The sequence below is a fragment of the Suncus etruscus genome, chromosome 3 (genome assembly GCF_024139225.1).
Source record: "Suncus etruscus isolate mSunEtr1 chromosome 3, mSunEtr1.pri.cur, whole genome shotgun sequence".
Lineage (NCBI taxonomy): Eukaryota > Metazoa > Chordata > Mammalia > Eulipotyphla > Soricidae > Suncus > Suncus etruscus.
The window spans coordinates 40,107,916-40,122,352 of record NC_064850.1 but is presented as its reverse complement, the minus strand read 5'-3'; positions in this window follow the sequence as shown (position 1 = coordinate 40,122,352).

Sequence of the window (14,437 nt, the reverse complement as noted above, 5' to 3'; positions counted from 1 at the left end):
GATGTACACACATCCATGCACACATACATGCATGTGTGTGCTCTCACACACACTCTGATAAACTTGGAAGAAGGTCTGGGATCCTCCCAGAGACTGGCTAAGGGACCCTGAAAGAGGGAGCTCCCAGAGCACAGAGCCAGCACCCCTAGGGGGGGGTCACCCCATAAGGAAGGTGTGAGGATCCTGGTTTTTGTACATCCCTGGGAGCACTCTGGGGTCCTCCAGCCCCTGGAGCCACCATGCACAGACACGCCATCCCTCCATCCGTAGAGCCCGCTCAGCTCCGATCTCTGCCCCGCAATGATTACCTGGCGCAGGCCCATCCTCGCCAGCTGGCTGGGCGGCTCTGCCCGACCAGGCCCGCTGCTGTCAGCCCTTTCCAGGCAGCCTGACAGCCTGGCAGCTCGGGCATCTCTGCGGGCCATGCGGGCGGGGGGCACAGTCCCAGAAGATGCCCCCTGTGGGACCAGAGTCCTAGAGACTGGCACCAAGGGGAGAAAGAGGGGGAAGGGGAGAGGAGATGCTGCAGGGATGGGAGGAGGGAGAGGGCACAGGAAAGAAGAGGGAGGGGCATAGGAAGAGAAGAGAAAGGGGCATAGGAAGGAAGGAAGGAGAGGGCACAGAAAGGGTACAAAATAAGGGAGGAAGGAGGGGGTACAGGAAGGGAGGAGAAAAGGGCACAAGAAGGAAGAGGGAAGGACACAGGAAGGGAGGAGAGAGAGGGGGCACAGGAAGAGAAGGCACTCAGAGGAGAGAAGAGGAGGTACCAGGGTTCTCAAAATTTCTCTGAGACTTTGCTTGTAGCCGGCCTTCCCCTCCTGGCTTTTCCATCCACACGAGGCTGAGGCTTGATGAATCCAGCACCGTGAGGTGTCCCTGAGTTTCTCTTTCCAGGGACAAAGTCTCCCAGTGATACTCAGGCAGCTGGGGGTGCTTCAATATCTGGCCCTGAGATGCAGTGCCAGGGATTACCCAAGCTGCCCTGGTGGTGGTGCTCAAGGACCCCAAGGTTGTATCCTGTGATGCTTGAGATCATGCCTAGTACTGGGAACTGGTAAAGAGGAGCTGTACACTAAACCTATACCCTAACCACTGCAACATCTTTGTGGCCCTGATGTCAAGAGGAGCTCTGACAACATGCAGGACTCTTATGAGAGATAAAGTGAGGAAGAAGTCAGTGTACCCAACTAACCTGAAGGGTGTGGAGCCCTTCCTGGGGTTCCATAACTGGGGTACACAGACAGCTACCCAGGAGGTCTTCCTGGAGGAAAGGTTTGTGACTTATGTGGCGGTGCTGTCCTGGCATTTATTTCCCACTGGGCCTTTCCTCCACCATCATTCCAAGATCTGGTATTCAAAGGTGGCAAACAGGGAACTGGGGAAGATCAGCCACATGAATGAGGGTTAGAGCAGGGAAGGTGCTCACCCTGCATGCACCAATCCAGGCTTGATGCTAGGCATGTGCGTGCCAGGGGTGGGAGCAGAGGGAACCCTCAGGATCTGCTGGCACTATGGGTTGCCATGGCCTGAAAGCATCTCACCCTTCACTGTGGGCTGAAGACTCTTTAACTGAGCTGCCATTTTTCCTACTGGGCGTATGTGCGTGTCTCTAAATGTGTTTTGTGTTTTTCTTCACTAAGGCCATTTACCTTAGACCAATCCACCTTTACATGAACTCCCACCTTTCACATCTCCCTGTAGAAGGCTCTCAAATACCAACACAAATCCTCAGTATGAGAGAGACAGAGAGACAGAGAGAGACAGAGAGAGAGTTGCCATGTAGTCCAGTAAGTTGGAGGGGTTGTTTTGCAGGCAGCCAACCCATGTTCTATCCCTCACCCTCATATTGTCCCCCAAACCCACCAGGGATCAAGCCCTGAGGATAGAGCCAGGAGTAATCCTTTAGCACAGAGCCAGAAGTGCGCCCTAAGTACAGAGCCAGGAGCAAGCCCTGAGTACCACCAGACTCTTTCACCAAGAGTGAGTTCAAATTTTTAAAAAGTGGAATGAGAGAAAATAAGAGGAATTGGACTGAAGGGATAGTTCAGAGGCTGGAACACAGACTTTGTATGCAAGATGCAAAGGTTCGATCCAGCATGGTATCTGAGTACCACCAAAAGTGACCCCTGAGCTCCGAGCCAGAAGGAGATCCCACCCCTACCAAATAAAAGGCATAATTTGCCACTACTTTATTTTATTTATTTTTTTTTTTTTTGGTTTTTGGGCCACACCCGGTAACGCTCAGGGGTTACTCCTGGCAATGCGCTCAGAAGTCGCTCCTGGCTTGGGGGACCATATGGGACGCCGGGGGATCGAACCACGGTCCGTCTCCTAGGCTAGCGCAGGTAAGGCAGGCACCTTACCTCCAGCGCCACCGCCCGGCCCATTTTTGCCACTACTTTTAAAAGGAGTAGGATAGAGAAGAAAAGGAAGAAGAGATGCTGACAGGTGCGGGGAAGGAGGTGCTGACCTTAGCATGAGAAAGAAGGGACACTCCAAGCCCCAGATTTCATATTATATTAAAAACTAAGAACTGGGACAGGAAATAGAGTAGAACAGGCATAGCGTTTGCCTTGCATGCAGCCAACCTGGATGCAATCCCCGGCATGTCATATGGTCCCTAAGCCTGCAATGATCCCTGAGTGCAGAGCCAGGAATAAGCCCTGAGCACAGCCTGGTGTGGCCCCAAAATAAAAGCCAAACAAAGCCCAGAACTAATGTAAAAAGAGTGTATGTATACACACACACACACACACACACACACACACACACACACACACACACACACACACATGGTTGGAGTGATAGCACAGCATTTGCCTTGCACGCTGCTAACCTGGGACAGACCCGGGATCGATCCCTAGCACCCCATATGGTCCCCTGAACTTGCCAAGAATAATTTCTGAGTTCAGAGTCAGAAGTAATCCCTGAGCACTGCCAGGTGTGGCCCCAAAACATATATATATATATATATATATGTGTGTGTGTTATATATGTATGTATGTATGTATATACATACATACATGATGAGGGGTTGGGACAATAGCATAGTAGGAAGGGTAGTTTGCCTTGCACACAGCCAACCTGGGTTTGATCCTCGGCATCCCACAGAATCCCCCGAGCACCACCAGAAATTATTTCTGAGCACAATACAGGAAGTAACCCTGAGCACCACCGGGTCTGGCCCAAAACACCTACCTCAACCCCCACAAAATAAAAAAGAAAGAAAGAAAAGAAGCTATTCTTCCTGTCACACAGAAGCTTCGTTCTGATAACAACCTAGTCTGGGCACCACAAACCTCCTCCTGGAGGGCTAGGATGAGCCCCCCAACCTCAGACTCAAGAGATCCCTCTTTTATGTGAGTGGATAAAGAAAGGGGAGGAACGGGACTCCCTAGTGCTCTGTCCTGGCTACTAAGGGAGACAGGGATACTGGAGAAAGACACCCAAGATGAGTCCTTCTCTGCCTCCAACTCTTTGCTCTGTACGCCCCAACTAGAGCCGAGAGCCCCTGGGCACCCATGTTCCTGGGAGCACACAGGTTGTGATCACTGGCACCACCCTTTGAGCACTGCTGGGACCACCGCCAGAAATGGCCCCCAAACAAACAACAAAGAAAGGCGGTTGGCACAGGATTCTGATATTTGGGGTGTCTGCATGAAAACAGTGCCTGGAGATCTGGGGAGCAGCCTGCACCATGGGAGACACCTCCATTGAAACTCCGGGTGAAACACAATTCCCAAGAGACAATCACAAAGTGCTTCGTGCAGTCCCAGACCACAGCAAGCACTGAGTGAAGGAGCAGCATCTCCTCAGGGCCCCCCAATAGGTATTGGGAATCCCCATGGTGGGAGCTCACCTGTGTGGGCAGTGGCCTCCCAGTGTGTGCACTGAATTGCCCTGTTGTGCCCCTTACCCTGCAGTACCCTGAGACAGCATGAGCAGAAGTCTCCACCCCTCCATCTCCTGCAGAGGGACACTGAGTCCCCCCCCCCCCCAAAAAAAAAAAAAAACCTCATACAGGTGGAGCTCTAGAAGCTCCTCTCATTCAAGAGTCTGGCATGCTGGAGGTTAATTCTCTGATCAAAACTATACAAAAATCCTAATTTTGCAGAGTGGCAATTTGGGGAGGGGGAAGAAAAAAAAAAACTACCCAACCAGCAATGGGGAAAATGGTGGTTGAGCAGCGCTAGACGCACATTCTCAGGGGATCAATTATAAAAACACTCATTCAGCTATTTCTATTCAAATGAACACCTGAAGAGGAGGCCGCGGTGGATTTAAAAGTGTGTGGATATTACTGGATAAATGTTAGTCCAATAAAGGAGATCATCATCCGCTATTTGTGTACATTTAAGTTGACACTAAAAAGATCGGGGAGCAGAGCACAGCGGCTTTTCCAGCCTCTTCCTTCTACTCTTAACACTTTCCAGCCCGGCACGGCCCTGCATTACCTCTTGGCCGCCCACAAGGTGATGGCACTTGGTCAGGGAGCCCAGTTCTGGGTGGGGTGCGCCCCAGCTCTGGTGAATTTCTGATCTGACACATAAGTGCTCAAAATTCAGGGCCTGTCTGCATACACACAGCAGTCCTTAGGGGCTGCGGGTCAGTGCACAGACTGTGTATAGCCATGAATGTACACACACACACATACACACAAACTCACTTGCACATATACACATACATAGCACACAGATACAGAACATGCACTTGCATATGCATGCACACATATACACATCACACACTGCACAACACACACTAACACATATAGACATCACATACATGTACACACATCCATACAAGCACACATATACACACCACATATAGCACACATACATACATGCGCTAACACACATATACACCCCACTAATACACACAGACCCACACTCACACACATCTTTCTGTGTCCTTGAGCTCTTCCTGCGAAGAGCTGGCCATGCCCTGCAGTGACCCATAGGTAATCCTGGCTCTGTGCTCAGCCATCATCTTGGGTGAGCCCCGGACCCCCCACCCATGCGCCCCACACCCTTTCTTCCTCCCTCGGGTGACCCTCCTCCAGTCCCAGGACAGCCAGCACTGATACCTCCAGAGGCCAGGTCCTGAGTCCCAAAACCCTGACCCTGGTCAGCAGGAGGCTCCCACCACCAGCCTGGGCCAGCTAAGGATGGGGTGTATATGTGCTCACAGCTTGTCTGGAGAGTCCTGGGGCCCTGCACCAGGCCGTCCTTTGACAGACAGGGACACTGAAGTCACAAGAGAAGCGGCAGGTCAAGGACACCGGAGCAGGGCTACAGGTCCCATCTCCGATGCAGGTGGCCGATTCTTGCTGGGGCCACATGCAGGGCTGTTGCCTCTCAGCACCCCTGAAGGATAGTGTGTGCAGGAGCAGGAATTGCGCCCAGGTTCTTTATCACTTTCTTCAATGTTCCGCTGATTGCAGCACGCAGATGTGGGCCTCCTAATGCCGAAGCCCCTCACCCCTGAATGAACCGCTCCCAGAATAGATTCAGGGCAGCTGGATCCAATAGACAGCCCAGGGAGTGAAGGGAGTGGCCACCCAAGATGAGGGGGGCCCACAGAGCTGCCTGCAGTGACCCCAATGTCCAAGGGAGAGTTGAGGGTCTTGCCTGGGAGTCTGCAGAGCCACAGAGCAAGCCACCAGCCCACAGACCCCACATCATGTCCACTGAGGGCCAGCCACAGGAGTACTCAATGCCAGCTGTCCTGGCTACAGCTCCGCAGCCTCTGCAGAAACAGCCCAGACTTCCTTTTGATTTTTTTTGATAACACCCTGTGGTGCTCTGGGCTAATTCCTGGCTCTGCACACAGGGATCTCTACTGGACTCAGGGACCACACCTGGATAAAGGGATCACTCCTGGCAGTGCTCAGGGGACTATATGGGGTCCTGAGATTCAAACCTAGTCAGTTACAAGCAAGGCAAGCATCTAAAGCAAATGTTTTGGTGGTTTGTTTGTTTATTTGGGGCCACACCTAGAAATGCTTACTCCTGGTGGGACTTGGGGCACCATATGCGATGCTGGAGATCAAACTGGGTTGGTCACATGAAAATCAACTGCCCTAGTTGTGTTCTGGAGGGAGCTTTTTTCCATTTTGGTTGTGGGTTCACACCTAGTGATTCTCAGGATTTATTCTGGCTCTGCACTCAGGAACTACTTCTGGTGGGATTCAGGGGAGACCCTATGGGATGCCAGGAATTGAATCCAGGTTGACCAGATGCAAGGCAAGTGCCCTCTGCACTGCACTATTGCTCTGACCCTGATTGTCCAAGTTTTAAGCTGAGTTCCTGCCTGACCAAGTGCCAGGGGAAAGGTCACCAAGGACAGCCCCGCAGGCAGGCTAGATGGGGGATGGGGACACAGAGATCAGGGTAAGGTATTTTGCCAGGAGCTGCTGACAGGGCTTCCAGCACAGGACATGGCTTTGGCATTCAGAGGTTGAGGTCCCTCAAGGGATGAGGACAAAGACGGAAGGAAGGTTGGTGAGTTCCTTCTCCAGGTTCAAGCCCCAGAGATGATGTGCCCATGACAAAAGGCCACTCACAGTGACTGAGCAGCCAATCTGTGGATGTGGAAGGCAATCAGAAGTAACAGAGCCAGGAGAGAGACGGCCTGTGTCCCCCAAAGACCCAGTTTTGCAGGAGCCGGAGAGATAGTATGGAGGTAAGGCATTTGCCTTTCATGCAGAAGGTTATTGGTTCGAATCCCGGCATCCCATATGGTCCCCCGAGCCTGCCAGGAGCGATTTCTGAGCCTGGAGCCAGGAGTAACCCCTGAGCGCTCTTGGGTTTGACCCCCCCCAAAAAAGACCCAGTTTTGCAGGGGGTACCCCTTCAGCCAACAGAGAGAAGTTGTAGCCAAATCAGAGGAGACTTTACTAAACCTCAGGTTGCACACAGCTGGCTTCAGACTGGTCCTCTCCGCTAATACCAAAATGATACTTATACATCAAAAGTGTACCCCTTGGGGCTGAAGCCATAGTATAGCAGGTAGGGCATATGCCTTGAACACAGCCAACCGGATTTAATCCCTGGCATCCCATATGGTCCTCTGAGCCTGCCAGGAGTGATTTCTGAGAACAAAGGCAGACGTAACCCTGGGTACCACTGGGTGTGCCCCCCCCCCCAAAAAAAAAAAAAACAGAAAGTACACCCCAGGACTCTGTTAGCCCTTCCCCCTAGTTCCAGAGGTGGATGGGGGTGCCTGGATGAGTGGAGGATGGGAGATTGGGGTCTATTGTGTCATGGTTTTCAGGGGCACAAGCCAGGGTGTGGAGTGGAAATTCATTGTGCTCATGTCTCCATTTCCTGCCTGCTGTGGGCCCCAGGAGCCTGGTACCCAATTGCACAGAACCTTCCTGGCCCCAGAGACTGGGCCAGCAGACACTTTTGAGCAGCCCTCATTCTGACCCAGTGAAGAGCTTGAATCTTCTAGAGCTCCCACAGTCCTACCCACTGGGTTCGTTTGTGACTTAAACTTACACAGGTCTTCCCAGATGGCAGGAGACAGCTTCTTTCTCAAGGGCCCCCTCCCTTTGGGGTTCTCCCTGAAGGCTCCTCCAGGGAGGGGAGGAAGGGAAGGAGGGAGAGAGAGCGGGGGGGGGGGGGAGGGAGAGAGAGACAGAAAGAGAGAAAGAGAGAAAGAGAGAGGGGGGGGAGAGAGTGAACTAGGATATCTTCTGGAAGTCCTGAATTTCCCAGAATCCTCCCGAAGGTGCTGGGTGACTGTATGTGTATGTGCACTTTGTTATACACACACATGCACATCCGTCCACACGCTCAAACACATGAACACACACATGTATGCACACACATGCTGCCAGCAGCAGGGCATTGGGGCCTGGCAGACCTGCTCTGCCTTCCCTGCTGTGCCAGTTCTAGGGCGTGGGTTATGCTGGCAGGGGAGCTGCCAGCCTGCAGCTGAGTCCCCAAGGCCAGCTCAGATCCCCAGGCAAAGCCATGAGCAGTTCAGAACCAGCCTAGGGGGCAAGTGGGGAGCTGTCTCTGCAGGCCCAGCTCTCTGGGGGAGGTAGCCCCACATGGACCCCTTGGGTCTGAGGTTAGCAGGATCAGCCCAGGGAGCTGCTCTTCCTCAGCCTCCACAGGGGTTCTGGGGGAGTGTCTAGCTGCAGCAAGCAGGCCAGGGCTGCAGCACCGAGCTGGGGAGTGCAGTGGTCAGTTATCAGAAAGATCTAGCCTGGAGATGCTCAGCACCCCCAGATACACAGTGCAATAGATGCAAGGGACACGGCCTAGCAGGGTGGCCCCATGTCCTATTCCCCCAGGGATCCTTCAGAGGTAGTTCACACAGCACCTGAGATGGGGACTGGTCCATGAAAGGGCAGTTGAGTGAGTAGTCAGGGATGGGGAAAGCCCAAGGGAGCCAGCAGCATTAAAAAGGTGGACAGTGGGCAGAAGGAGGGAGACTTGGGAAACAAGCTGCCCATGGATGCCACTCCGGCCACAGGCCGGGGTCCCCTGGGCTGTCTCTGCCTCTCCTGAGGGTTTGAGTGGAAATTGGGCCTGTCTCTGAGGGGAGGTCAGAGGGTGCTTGGAACCCTTCCACACTGCCACCATCTCCTGCCTACTTTCCCCCTTCTGATCGCCACAGCCCGTGAAATCCTCAGAAACTGACTTTACTAATACCATGGAAAGTAAGATTACACCAAGCCATTAACCCAAAACAAAGGCATCCCCATCTTCTTCTTTTATTTGATATGTAAAAGCCAACTTGGCTCACTTGACTTCCCCCCTCCTGGTGAATGGGTATTGGTTTAATAAAGAACAAGTAATTTGGCTGTCTCAGGCAGAGATACCACAAGGTGAGAAGCAAACTGACTCCATGATTCCTTCCTGACTGGCTTGGACTACTAACTCTTCAATAATAAGTGTACTCAGGAATCACTCCTGGCAGTGCTCAAAGAACTGGCACTGAACTCAGGAATCTCTCCAGGCAGTGCTCAGCACTTCTCCTGGGCTCTGTACTCAAGGATCACTCCTGGGGTTGCTTTCGGGGCCATCTGGAATAACTAGGATTGAACCCAGGTTAGCTGCACACGAGGCAAGCGCCCTCCCTGCTGTACTATCGCTCCAGCCTCTATTGATGTTAACTTTTACTTTTACCTCCTTAAAAAGACATTAAGCAATAATTTAATCTAATTCTTCTCAAGGCACTTCTGCTACAATGGTTTTTAATAAAAATGCTTCAAGTGTCCTCGGAAATAATGAGGCATTGTACTTTCTGGGCAACCTGCTGAAACTTCTGTTTATTGTAGTTCTGAGCAGTTCAACCCTTGACAGAACTTTCTAGAGCTCTCCTGCACTAGCTAGATCATTGAAGTCTAATTTCACCATCCCTGATTCTGGTTGTAGCACTGATGAGGACACACCCATCAGGCAGGGCATGTGCTGGGGATTAGCGCACTCAGCATGGGAATCAAAAGGCTTGACGCTGCCGAAAAGATAACATGGAGGCGTTTGCCTTTCATGCAGAAGGACTGTAGTTCGAATCCCGGCATCCCATATGGTCTCCTGAGCCTGCCAGGGGCGATTTCTGAGCATAGAGCCAGGAGTAACCCCTGAGTGCTGCCAGGTGTGACCCCCCCCCCAAAAAAAAAAAAAAAAAAACAAAAAAAAAGATATATAAAGATACTTTACAATGGCCAGAGAAATAGCATGGAAGTAGGGCGTTTGCCTTCATGCAGAAGGACGGTGATTCAAATCCCAGAATCCCATATGGTCCCCCGAGCCTGCCAGGAGCAATTTCTGAGCGTAGAGCCAGGAGTAACCCCTGAGCGCTGCCAGGTGTGACCCAAAAAAACAAAAATTGCTATGTAAGCACTATATGTTTATTGTATTTATGGGGCCAGAGAGATAGCATGGAGGTAAGTTTGCCTTTCATACATGAGGTCATTGGTTCGAATCCCAGCGTCCCATATGGTCCCCCGTGCCTGCCAGGAGCAATTTCTGAGCCTGGAGCCAGGAATAACCCCTGAGCACTGCCGGGTGTGACTCGAAAACCACAAAAAAAAAAAAAAAAAAAAAAAAAAAAAGGCTTGGTGTTCCTTGCACTGGCACACAGGTGCCCAGTCTCACTTGGCTACATGTGGTGCCATGGATCTGAGCAGAGGCTGCCTGCTGGAGGGGGCTGGAAGATCTAAAATTCCCGACCATCCGATTACAAGGCAGGTGCCACAGTTCACTGTTCTCAGACCTGAGTGAAATTGAGGAATACCCAGCTGGCGACTCTCCCCAACTCAAAAGCAGACCCCGAGATACTCCCTTCCAGATTCCTTGGTAAGGCCAAGGATCTCAAAGCAAGATTTAACTAGTTTCCAGGGCCAGAACGAAAGCACAACAGTGGACCAAAGTCAGGCTATCCTGCCTACCCAACTAAGAAGCACGCTTGACAGAAAAGGCTTTTCTTTTTTTTTTCTTTTTTTTTTTTACAGCTCTGGCTGTCAAGGAACGATGTCAAGGAACCATTAAATCTCAATACTGCAAGCATGGGAATAAGAAAGTCAAACGAATGGTCTGACAGGCAACGCTGCTGGTCTTCCAAACGTGCCACACTTGCGAGGACCCAGCACTCTACAGGAGTCACACTAAACCCCATCTCTCATTTCAATGGGGCCCCAACCTTGCTCCCTAGTAGAAAAGTGCTGACAGAATTTGAAAGCATTGATTGGATAAGAGGCAGAGGGAGGAATGGTGTTTGAATGGATTATTTTCAGGGTTTCTGACCTCACTTTATATATTCTCTTTTCATCCTAATTTCAATCACTGTTAAGCTTATATTCTTAGAATTTCAAAGTCCAAGTTATCTCAAACCCTTCTGGAAATGCAGGAAAGATGTCCTAACTTTCCCGCCACCGCTCTTGCTCAGTAATCGCCGAATTCCTCCGAGGAGCTAAGTACAAGCAGCTGAGAGAAAGCAACCCAAGTCCTGCGGCTTCATCTTCCCGTCCACCACTATAGTGCCCAATTCTGTTTTGGAGGCATCACCACTGATAGGTGTGTAGTGCCAATCCTAGAAACCAGACTGAAAAGTTGTCCTGTGAAATTCTAGGGAGTATCAGAGCAACTTTAAGAACAAATTTGGCTTCCAAAAAGATTCCAAACAAGTGACCACTCACAAATCCCCAGATGACTCACTAAGCATGGGTCATACATCTTTCCATCTTACCACCTGCCCCAAATCAAAGGTAAGTCCAGAGAACAAGTGGCGTGCATAGAAGAAAAATCAAAAGCCCACAGCACAGTGAGACAGAGCATGAAGCTGGGATTGTCGGGATCCATCCATGTTCTTCCTTCTCCCTTGCTTAGCAGCACCCCATGCGCACCATAGACCTCAAATGTGCCTAAAAGAATTGAACTCCCTGGGTCAGGCTGCCTCACTATACCCTGCCACATACTACTTCACAGAGAAGGTTCACCTTTGTCAGGTATTCCATCCCTGGAAAAAACAAAGGATAAGACTGCCAGGAGGCAAATCAAAGTGGAGCCACAGGATAATATGCCCCTGGTCACAACACGGTGTATAACCTTCAGGCTCCTGGATCTCAGTACAATTTCATTTAGGATTAAAAAGAAAATCACACGGCCGGGCGGTGGCGCAAGAGGTAAGATGCCTGCCTTGCCTGCGCTAGCCTTGGACGGACCGCGGTTCGATCCCCCGGTGTCCCATATGGTCCCCCAAGCCAGGAGCAACTTCTGAGCGCATAGCCAGGAGTAACCCCTGAGCGTTACTGGGTGTGGCCCAAAAACCAAAAAAAAAAAAAAAAAAGGGAAGAATCATGGCAGCCAGCTCTTTTCAGGTAGTCTGGCTGATCCCAGGCTGGGACCCCTTCAGGGTCTTCTTGGGGCGGGGGCAGGCAGATTCCCCTTTCTGTGAGAACCACAGCAGCACAGGGCCACTCCCTACACCCTCCACACAAAGGGCCCAGTCCCACAACTTAACATTTTATCCAACTGCCAAGCTACCACATTTGTTTCACATCTATAAACCCTGAACCCTGGACACTTCAAAGTTTCGTAATAGTGCCTATCCACTATCACCAAAAATCTGATGATATAGAGTTCCCTAAGAATCTACCCATGTCAGTGAGCCTAAACAGTAACAGATAAGCTCAACTGGCACCGACCACAGCCCAAGAAATCCGTAGACACTGATTTTAGTTAACACCATGGAACAATTATTTAAAATTAACCCTATGGATATGTTTGATACTTTTTGATTTGTGTTGTAACAATCAATATGAAGTAAATAAAAAAAATTTGTCCTTGTAAAGGGACAAGTTATATGGTGGACTGGAAACTGGGGGCACTGGTGAAGGGAAGGTCACATTGGTGATCGAAGTGGTGTTTGAACAATTAATACCTGAAACAAATATTTATCCATAATTTTGCAAATCATGGTATTGTAATAAAAGAAAATAATTAAAAGTGACTTTAGAAATCTACTACAAAAGGACTGGTGAGGGTTTTCTCTAAATGGACACCAAGGAGACAAGAGGGGACTAATGTCCAATTTAAAAGCTGCACAAACAGGAAAGACAGAAATCCCAGCCACTCCCCTCAAGGGCATCGGTAGTTATGTTCCTAAAAGAAGTTACAAATAAAAACCTTTTATATAGCACTATTGAGTTAAAAATACAAACCCAAAACGTTTTTTTTTTTTTTGGGTCACATCGGGTGACACTCAGGAGTTACTCCTGGCTATGCACTCAGAAATTGTTCCTGGCTCGGGGGACCATGTAGGACTCTGGGGCTCGAACCAAGGTCCATCCTAGATCAGCTGCGTGAAAGGCAAAATCCCGACTGCTGGCGCTATCGTTCCAGCCCCACAAACCCAAAATGTAAGTGGCAAAAACCACTCGCAAATTTAACTTCTTTTTCTTTTTTGGATTTTTGGGCCTCACCAGGTAACGCTAAGGGGTTACTCCTGGCTATGTGCTCAGAAATCACTACTGGCTTGGGGACCATATGGGATACCAGGGGATCGAACCATGGTCCATCCTAGGCGCTTGCACCACCACTCCAGCCCCTGCAAATTTAACTTCTGAATGATTTGAAGCAAAAAACTCAATAAGCACATTTTGATAATTTAAAGGGATTAAAAAAAAAAAGGCAATGATGTCGCAGTTTCCTTACAAAATAAATGTGAAACTGAAGCAGCAGCAAGTAAGGAGCTTGCCTTGTATGTGGCCAACCCAGGTCTGATCGCCAGCACTCCATTTCATCCCCCAGAATCCAGCAGCAGTGATCCTGGAGTGCAGAACTAGAGTATAAGCCTTGACCAAAATAGGATGTGGTTCCCAAAAAAAATTAAAATTAAAAATAAGTGACCAGTAAAATGTCCTCATATTCAAAATAAAAGGTAAAACCCAAGAAACTTAGTAAACTCCAAAATATAACCAAATCTGTCTTTAGTGCCAGATATCCCAATGTGTTCCCCATGTGGCCACACTAACCAGTGAGCAGCTTTACTGAGTGCCAACAGCTGACACACAATGGCACAAGCGATGAAAAATTTTACAGGATCATAATCACTAAGACCAGGAATCCAGATATCATACAAACCAACAAATTTACAGCAAATACATGTCTTCAGACTTGTAGGCTAGACTGGACTTGCAGGAGGCTATCTAGAGCAAACAGGCTTGCTTATTTTCAAAGCCCCACCCAATGTCCTAAGGAATTGTTTAATATAGTTGTTTATATTGTTTATACACACACACAAGTTGGCAACAGTGTAACTGTCTTGCTAATGGTACCTGTCCTGAGTGTTCTGTGAACTTCAGGGTAAAAGAGAGGAGGCAGGGCTCTGGCTCTGAAGAAGGAGGAACTTTGCAGTCCCAGCTCTCACCAGCCTTGGCACGGAGTCCAGGCACGGTGGCTGCTCGGCTGGGTGTCTTTCTTGGCTGTGAATGCGGATCATGCCCTCTGTCACTCATGGAGAGCAGTTCTGCCCAACTGTCTCCTTTCGACAACTTTATCATCAATCTCTTTATTAACAGCTCCACTGCAGTCAGAAAACGCAAACAAGGACCAATTCTTGTGCCAGATTTCTGGAAATCGCATAGCACCAGGCACCACACAGTGCGAAAGTTTGTAAGGAGGGTGTTGTGCCAAGAGGGAGACAGCACCCACAAGGAATAAGCACAAAGTTGGGACATTTTACATCTAAAACACATATACCGACATTTCTACCCCCCCAAATATCCACGTGTGTGTATGTACGGAGAGGAAAAGAGGCACAGTTTTGGCACAAGGTCTTTTTAGCTCTCCACCACCCCAGACATTATTTGGCATTTCAATAAATCCTTAGAACATAAAATGAAATGCCAAAAATATTGTTTCATAATAAATGGCATTATTAGAAAAAGTAAGACAGAGCTACATGTCTGCAATGAGCGGTA